The following is an 8,686-nucleotide window of genomic DNA, read 5'->3' as shown; positions in this document are numbered from 1 at the left end:
TTCCCAGAGGTCTTTAGTGGAGTCGTAACTTCCGATCCGACATACCTCCTGGGGCGGCAAGACGCTGAGCAGGTGGAATTCCGCCTTTTCGTTGGCCACGAAATTGGCTTGTTCCTTCTTCATCCAGTTGTATTCTTTCTTATTTTTAGGGGCTACAAAATCAAATTTCATAACAAGAAGAATATCAAACTCAGTCTTAAAAAATACCTCCATACAACGCTTCCACGTCGCGAAGTCTCCGTTGAATTTCGGGGGATGGATACTGGTTCTGGCCATCATCTTGATCTTTGTGCTTCAGTCGGCGGTCAGTCCTTCTGAGGCGGTCTGACTCTGATACCACTTGTTGGTTCAGCAGGACTGGCAAGAGGAGGGTGAATTGCCTGCAAATGAAAGTATACCCTCCTCAAGACTTTCAACTCAAAAATGCAACACTAATAAAAATAAAAGAATAGAAATAAAGAGGAGACAGAATTTTAACTTAGTTACAACCCAGGGGATTGTTAATCCAAGGCGGTCGAACAGCTCTACTAGAATATCTCCTTCACTGTAGACAGAGAAGTCTTTTTTTACACACTTAGAATGCTCAGAGGTTGCTAGGAACTTAATAAAGAGTTGAATGATTATTTTCTAGCTCCAGAGGCCTTTATATAGCTCCTGGAAACTCTATCTCGAGTGTTGAAGGGGTCTCCAAGAGGGTTGAAGGCGCCTCCAAGAAGTTTGATCGGATAAAGCTTTATCTGATTGCAAACGTTTATTTTTACTGGGTTTGAGGTGCCTCCATTACCCTTGAAGGCGCCTCGGCTGGGTCTGAGGCGCCTCGGACAAGTCTGAGGCGCCTCGGACAAGTCTGAGGCGCCTCCAACATTGAGGCTCCTCAGACAAGTTTGAGGCGCCTCCAATACTGAGGCATCTCGGATAAGTCTGAGGCGCCTCCAACACTGCATGGTATAAATAACTTCTAGCTTCCCTTTTTCTTCTTCTTCTGAATCTCCGATCGCTTGGGTGATTTCGGCAAACCGAAATAGGGCTCACCCGAACCTAATTTCTGGCCTTCTCCTCGAGCAGACTTCCGACCCGGCTTCTCGTCCCTCGAATGCCGCGCACGTTCTTCTCATCCACCAGTGTACTCTTCCGCGGCTCTTTTGTCCTTCAGATGCACCGAGCCCGTCGGCTCCCTTCCCGTGTCGTCCTTCTCGCTAGTTGTGTCTTCCGCTCGACTTCCTGTGCTCCTAAATTCCTGCACACTTAGACACAGGGATCAAATAACAAGCAGGACCTAACCTAACTTGGTTGATCACATCAAAACAACCACGGGGTCTAACATATTATCGGAGATATTTATTGGAGTTACAAGAGATCTACTGAATTTGATATTATAGAATCAAAATTCAAACTTATCTTAGTTAAGATGGCTTGAGATGATAATTTCAAACTGCCAGACTGGACTGATTAGGTTGTGCGAGTTTCCATGAGTTGTCCAGGCCAAGTTGTCAAAAGCTTGAGTTGCAAAGTGCTCAAGCAAGGCAGAGTTCCATCTTGGTTGAGTGCCAAGCCAATTTGGTAGTCTTCTGTCGAATTACCAAGTGGACTTCTCGAGTCCTAGTGGGATGTCGTTGGATACAACTGAGTTCTGATTTTCACTCGGTCTGAGAGACCCTAGTGCTTCCTGAGCCCAAATTGGAAGTCAAGTGCTGAGTTGGGACGTCGAGTGCTCTTGAGTGGGATGCTGAGTATTCTTGTTGAGCACTACCAAGTTTGAGTCAGGAAGTCTAGTGCAGAGTCGACCGAGTCACCCAATTGTTGAGTTTGAATGGGTTGTTGCTACTTGACTGCCAAGTTGATTGACCCAATCACTCGACTGTCGAGTCTGAGTAGGGAAAGAGAGATTTTGAGACTTGTGTTCAACACAGTTTCCTTAAAACAAATGTGTCGATATCACATTTGACGTCTATTTCTCAGGATATGACTGGAAGACCATGTAGACAACCAAACATTGAGTGTTCATGGCAAACTAAGTGTGTACCCGAATGCTACCATGAGAAGAGTTATTGAGCGGAGTACACGACAGAGAAAAAGAACGAGTGAACAAGATGGAAGGAGTATGCGTCTCTTTTGCTTATGTGTCGTCTTCCTTTGTTTGTGGTCATAACCTTCTTATAAAGGTGCTCAGACCCTTGGCAATAGTAAATAATATTAAATGGATGAATAAAAGCCATTTACTGTATTTACCCATCCGATTCGAAACATCAGCCGTTGACCATCAATGGTCGGCTATTTCACTTGGGCAGTTACAGATTCTACATTAATCGTTGACTATTTCAAATCCACATATTAATGCATTCATTACACACTTGAGCATGTAGCTAAATGGATTCAGATGGTAAAACGTTGGTTGTGTTAGTGCAGCTAGAGCCGTCAATTTGGGTTGGGCTTGTCGGGTTGGCCCGCCCCGCCAAACATTTTAAGCGGGTTGTGTTAGAATTTTATCAACCCAAGCCTGCTGTGGGCCGACCCACCTAGGCCCACGACCCACGACGGACTTGGGTTGGCCCGCGGGTTGAGAAACATATGTAAACTAAGTTTTATGTCAATTTATTATCTTTCTTTGTTATAATTTTGAAAAAAAAATAGTATTTTTCATCCAACATAAGTACTCTCTTGTATCCATTTATATTTAAAATGCATGTTTATAGATACATTTGATTGATGAAACCTTTTTGAAGTAAAATGTTAAAAATATAAAATATTTTTTTATTTTTTTAAAAAAAATGTAATGGGCCCGTGAGTTGGCCCGCCAAACCCGCAACCCGCCTTGGATTGGGTTGAGTTTGAAATTTCTCAACTCGCCAAGTTGACGGGCCGGCTCGCCCTGCCCCGCCAAATAGTTGGCCCACCATGGGCCAACCCGCCCGACCATGGGTTGACCCATCTGACAGCTCTAAGTGCAACAAGGCTGATAAGAGGGGGGGGGGGGGGGGGGGGGGGAATTACCTATAAAATAAAAATTAACTTTTCCTGATCTTTCAACTCAAATTAGTAGCACAATTATAACAAAAGAAATTGAACAACTAAAAATAGAAGAGGCCCAGAAATTAACTTGGTTACAACCTAGATGATTGTTAATTCAAGGCAATGAAGAGCACTAGTAGATCTCTTGCATTGCAGGTGGAGAAGCCTTTTACAGACATTGACAGCTCAGAAAATAGACTAGGAAAGATTACAAGAGTTGTAGTTATAGTTATATTTTATTTCCTAGCTTCTGGGGCCTTTTTATAGTTCTTGGAAAATCTTATTCGAGGGTGGAAGATGCCCTCAAGAGGGTTTAAGGCACCTTCAATTGGTTAAGTTATATCCGTACGAAGATAAAACTTTATCTTCGATAACAACTATTAGAAGGCGCCTTTAAGGGCTGGAATGCGCCTTCGGACTATTCATCGAAGGTACCTTCTAAGCCTTTGAAGGCACCTTCAGTACTGTTCATAGAAGACGCCTTCAAAGCCTTTGAGGGCACCTTTAGCACTGATCATCTGGAAATGGTTAACTTCCCTTATTAACTATTTTTCGCTCCGTTCGCTTGGGTGATGCTCCGACCATCCGGAATTAAGCTCACCTGAATTCAACTCCGGCCTTCTCCTCGAGCAGACTTCCTCCCCAACTTCTCATCCCTCATACGTCGTGCACGCCCTTCTCATCCACCAGTGTACTCTTCCGCAGCATCTCATCCTTCGGATGCACCAAACCCGTGGACTCCCTTCCCGTGCTATCCTTCTCGCTAACTGCGTCTTCTGCTCGACTTCTTGTGTTCCTAAGCTCCTGCACACTTTGATACAAAGATCAAATACAACAGGATCTAACTGAATTTAGTTGACCATATTAAAACTACCCCGGGGTACTTATAATCTCTCATTTTTTAATGTGCATCAACCCAAGTTCAAGTTAGGGTAAAACTTATAATAAAATAAAAATGATAAAAAATTTGCTTGCAAAATAAGTAAAAAAACAAATTGCTTGAAAACAAAGAATTTAAAAATTTTGAATCCTACCTCCCCTGAACTTGTACGTATTTCTCTCATTTTGATCACATCAAAAAAAAAATTGGGGAAAAATAAAATAAACTTTTTAGAAAATTTAGAATATTTCTCCAGGGGTACTTAATAAAAATTATTAATTTTATTGACAAGAATAAATAAGGTAAATTAAATTTCTAGGATGCAAATAAAAATTTATTTAATTATCTAAACACGAGTTAGGAACCTAAAATAAATTATTTCCTACTTGATTAACCAAATATTTAGGAGCTACATAATTTTTAGAAATTTTCCTAATTTATCCCTGGTAATTTTTAATGAACCATGATTTTACTATAATTTCTAAATCTTGATTTTTGATAGTAATTATAACATGCATGGTTATTTTTCAACTTTTCAATTTTTATTCTCAATTTTTTATTTTCTATTTTTAAATTATCATACATTTCTAAGAGGCATGAATTGGCTAAGGTCATTTTTATCTTAGTATTTTTCTTGTTCTAATTTGTACATATTTTTAGAAAACATTTTGATAAACTCGTAAGATTGCTTGGGAGATAGTGCACGTACCTCACTTACCTTGTGTTTTGATGCTCTCCCTTTATCGCAGTTTTCCTATGATGATCCTCTCCCTTCATCGATGCTCATCTTTGAGTTGCTTTCATCTTCTCTTTGATGGTTTGTCATTAGGGCTATGTTGTTGATTTCCTTGGTCTCGGATTCCTCTGATGGCGAAGCGATGCCCATCGAAGGGTCAGATTCTTCTTTTCTTGACGCTTCGTGTTGTTCCAAGAATTTTTCCCAAAGTTCTTTTGCACATGTATAGTCACTGATTCTTTTGAGTTCCTGTGCTGGTAGAATATTAAGTAGATGAAATTCAGCCTTACCATTTGCCATGAATTCTTTTCTTTGTTGTTTGCTCCATTGGTATTCCTCGAGTTCTTTTCCGTCTATTGTTTTGAGTACTTCAAAACCATTTTTGATACTTAACATGATGTCAAAATCCGTCTTGAAGAAGACCTCCATTTTACATTTCTAAAACTCGAACTCCCCCTCAAATGTTGGCAAATATATGCTTGGTCTGACCATTATCGGGGAGCTTCAGTCAGTGGTTAGTCCTTCTAAGGTGTTTTGGCTCTGATACCAATTGTTAGTACAACGGGGTTAGCAAGAAGGGGGAGGGGGTGAATTGCCTGTAAAATAAAAATTAACCTTTTCCGATCTTCTAACTCGAATTAGTAGCACAATTATAACAAAAGAAATTGAACAACTAAAAATAGAAGAGACCTAGAAATTAACTTGGTTACAACCTAGATGATTGTTAATCAAGGTAGTGAAGTGCACTAGTGGATTTCCTTCGTTGCAGACGGAGAAACCTCTTATAGATGTTGACAGCTCAGAAAATTGACTAGGAAAGATTACAAGAGTTGTAGTTACAATTATGTTTTATTTCCTAGCTCCAAGGGCCTTTTTATAGTTCTTGGAAAATCTTATCCGAGGGTAGAAGATGCCTTCAAGAGGGTTTAAAGCACCTTCAATCGGTTAAGTTTTATCTGTGCGAAGATAAAACTTTATCTTCGCTAACAGTTATCGGAAGGCGCCTTTAAGGGCTGGAAGGTGCCTTCGGACTATTTATCGAAGGCGCCTTATAACCCTTTGAAGGTGCCTTTAGTACTATTCATAGAAGACGCCTTCAAAGCTTTTGAGGATGCCTTTAACACTATTCATCCAGAAATGGTTAACCTCCATTGTTAACCATATTTCGCTCAATTTGCTTAGGTGATGCTCCGGCCATCCAGAATTGAACTCATCCGAACCCAACTCTGGCCTTCACCTTAGGCAAACTTCCTCCCCGACTTCTCATCCCTTGGATGTCATGCATGTCCTTCTGATCCACCGGTGTACTCTTCTGTATCACCTCATCCTTCGGATGCACCGAGCCCGTCGACTCCCTTCCCGTGCCATCCTTCTCACTCGCTGCGTCTTCTGCTCAATTTCTTGTGTTTCTAAGCTCCTGCACACTTAGACACAAGGATGAAATACAACAGAACCTAACTGAACTTGGTTGACCACATCAAAACTATCCCGGGGTACTTACAATCTCCCCCTTTTTGATGTGCATCAATTCAAGTTCAAGTAAGGGTAAAAATTATAATAAAATAAAAGTGATAACAAATTGCTTGCAAAATTAAGTAAAAAAATAAGTTGCTTGCAAAATAAGTAAAAAAAATAAATTGCTTGAAAACAAAGAATTTAAAAATTCTAAATCCTACCTCCCCTTGAACTTGTACCTATTCCTCCTCCTTTGATCACATAAAAAAAAATTTGAGAAAAAATAAAATAAACTTTTTAAAAGTTTGGAATATTTATCTAGGGGTGCTTAACAAAAATTATTAATTTTATTGACAAGAATAAATAAGGTAAATTAAATTTCTAGCATGCAAACAAAAATTTATTTAATTATCTAAATAAGATTTAGGAACCCAAAATAAATTATGTCCTACTGGGTTAACCATATATTTGGGAGGTAGTTAATTTTTAAGAATTTTTCTAATTTGTCCCTGGTGATTTCTCATGTACCAGTTGATTTTACCATAATTTCTAAATCTTATTTTTTGATAGTATTTAGAACATGCATGGTTATTTTCCAACTTTTCGATTTTTATTCTCAATTTTTCATTTTCTATTTTTAAATTATCATACTTTTCTAGGGGACATGAATTGGCTAAGGTCATTTTTATTTAGCATTTTCTTTTTCTAATTGCACATATTTTTAGAAAGCATTTTGATAAACTTGTAAGATTGCTTGGGAGATAGTGCACACACCTTATTTACCTCGTGTTCTGATACTCCCCCTTCATCACAACTTTCCTCTGATGATCCTCCCCCTTCATCGATGCTCATCTCTGAGCTGCTTTCATCTTATCTTTGATGGTTTGCTATTAGGGCTATGTTGTTGATTTCCTCAGTCTAGGATTCCTCTGATGACGAAGCGATGTCCATCAAAGGGTCGGATTCTTCTTTCTTGACGCTTCGTGGTGTTCCAAGAACTTTTTCCAAAGTTCTTTTGTACATGTATAGTCGCCGATTCTTTCGAGTTCCTGCGCCGGTAGAACATTAAGTAGATGAAATTCAGCCTTACCATTTGCCATGAATTCGTTTCTTTATTGTTTGCTCCATCGGTATTCCTCGAGTTCTTTTCCATTTGTTGTTTTGAGTACTTCGAAACCATTTTTGATACTTAACATGATGTCAAACTCTGTCTTGAAGAAGACCTCCATTTTATGTTTCAAAAACTTGAACTCCCCCTCAAACGTTGATGGATAGATGCTTGGTTCGGCCATCATCTCGGTGCTTCAGTCGGTGGTTAGTCCTTATGAGACATTCTGGCTCTGATACCAATTGTTGGTGTAGCGGGGTCGACAAGAGGGGGTGAATTGCCTATAAAATAAAAATTAACCTTTCCCGGTCTTCTAACTTTGATTAGTAGCACAATTATAACAAAAAAAATTGAACAACTAAAAATAGAAGAGGCCAAGAAATTAACTTGGTTACAACCTAGATGGTTGTCAATCCAAGGCAATGAAGAGCACTAGTAGATTTTCTTCGTTGCAGGCGAAGAAGCCTCTTACAGACTTTGATAGCTTAGAAAATAGACTAGGAATGATTAAAAGAGTTGTATTTACAGTTATGTTTTGTTTTATAACTCCAGGACAATCTTAGACGTGGGTGGAAGACACCTTCAAGAGGGTTCAAGGCACCTTCAATCGGTTAAGTTTTATCCGTGCAAAGATAAAACTTTATCTTCGCTAACAGCCGCCGGAAGGCACCTTCAAGGGCTTGAAGATGCCTTTGTACTGTTCATCAAAGACATCTTCCAAGCCTTTGAAGGCGCCTTTAGTACTGTTCATAGAAGGCACCTTCAAAGCCTTTGAGGGCGCCTTCAGCACTGTTCATCTGGAAATGGTTAACTTCTCTTGTTAACTATTTTTCGTTCCATTCGCTTGGGTGATGCTCCGACCATCTGGAATTAAGCTCACCTGAACCTAACTCTGGCCTTCTCCTTGAGCAGACTTCCTCCCTAGCTTTCATCCCTCGGACGTCGCGCACGTCCTTCTCTACCATTGGTGTACTCTTCCGCAACACCTCGTCCTTCTGATCCACCAAGCCCGTCAACTCCCTTCCGTACCATCCTTCTCGCTAGCTGCGTCTTCAGCTCGATTTCTTGTGTTCCTATGCTCCTGCACACTTAGACGCAAGAATGAAATACAACAAGACCTAACTGAACTTGGTTGACCATATTAAAATTATCCCGGGGTACTTACAGATTGATTCACTGAGATAAAATTGTCCCCAGTCTATCCAACAATCGACGTACACTGGTCTTGCTCTCACATGAGCCATCTTGGTATGAGATAATCCGAGCCTTGATTTGCAATTTGGAATTGGAATGATCAAAATAGAGGTAGCCTTTGTGTTTAGAGTTGTAGCAAAAAAAATACACATAGGCATGACCCGAATTCCAACTTATTTGAATTGAAGGGATGTATAAAGGGAAAACAAGCACAATTAAAGTTCGATAAAAGTTATAATCTTGAGCTATACAATTTTTGTGAGAAATCAATTAATGAGAAACACGACTATAGAAAATACATATG

This window comes from Zingiber officinale, chromosome 9B (genome assembly GCF_018446385.1).
Source record: "Zingiber officinale cultivar Zhangliang chromosome 9B, Zo_v1.1, whole genome shotgun sequence".
In the NCBI taxonomy this organism is placed as follows: domain Eukaryota; kingdom Viridiplantae; phylum Streptophyta; class Magnoliopsida; order Zingiberales; family Zingiberaceae; genus Zingiber; species Zingiber officinale.
Note: the sequence above shows the minus strand (reverse complement) of the source record.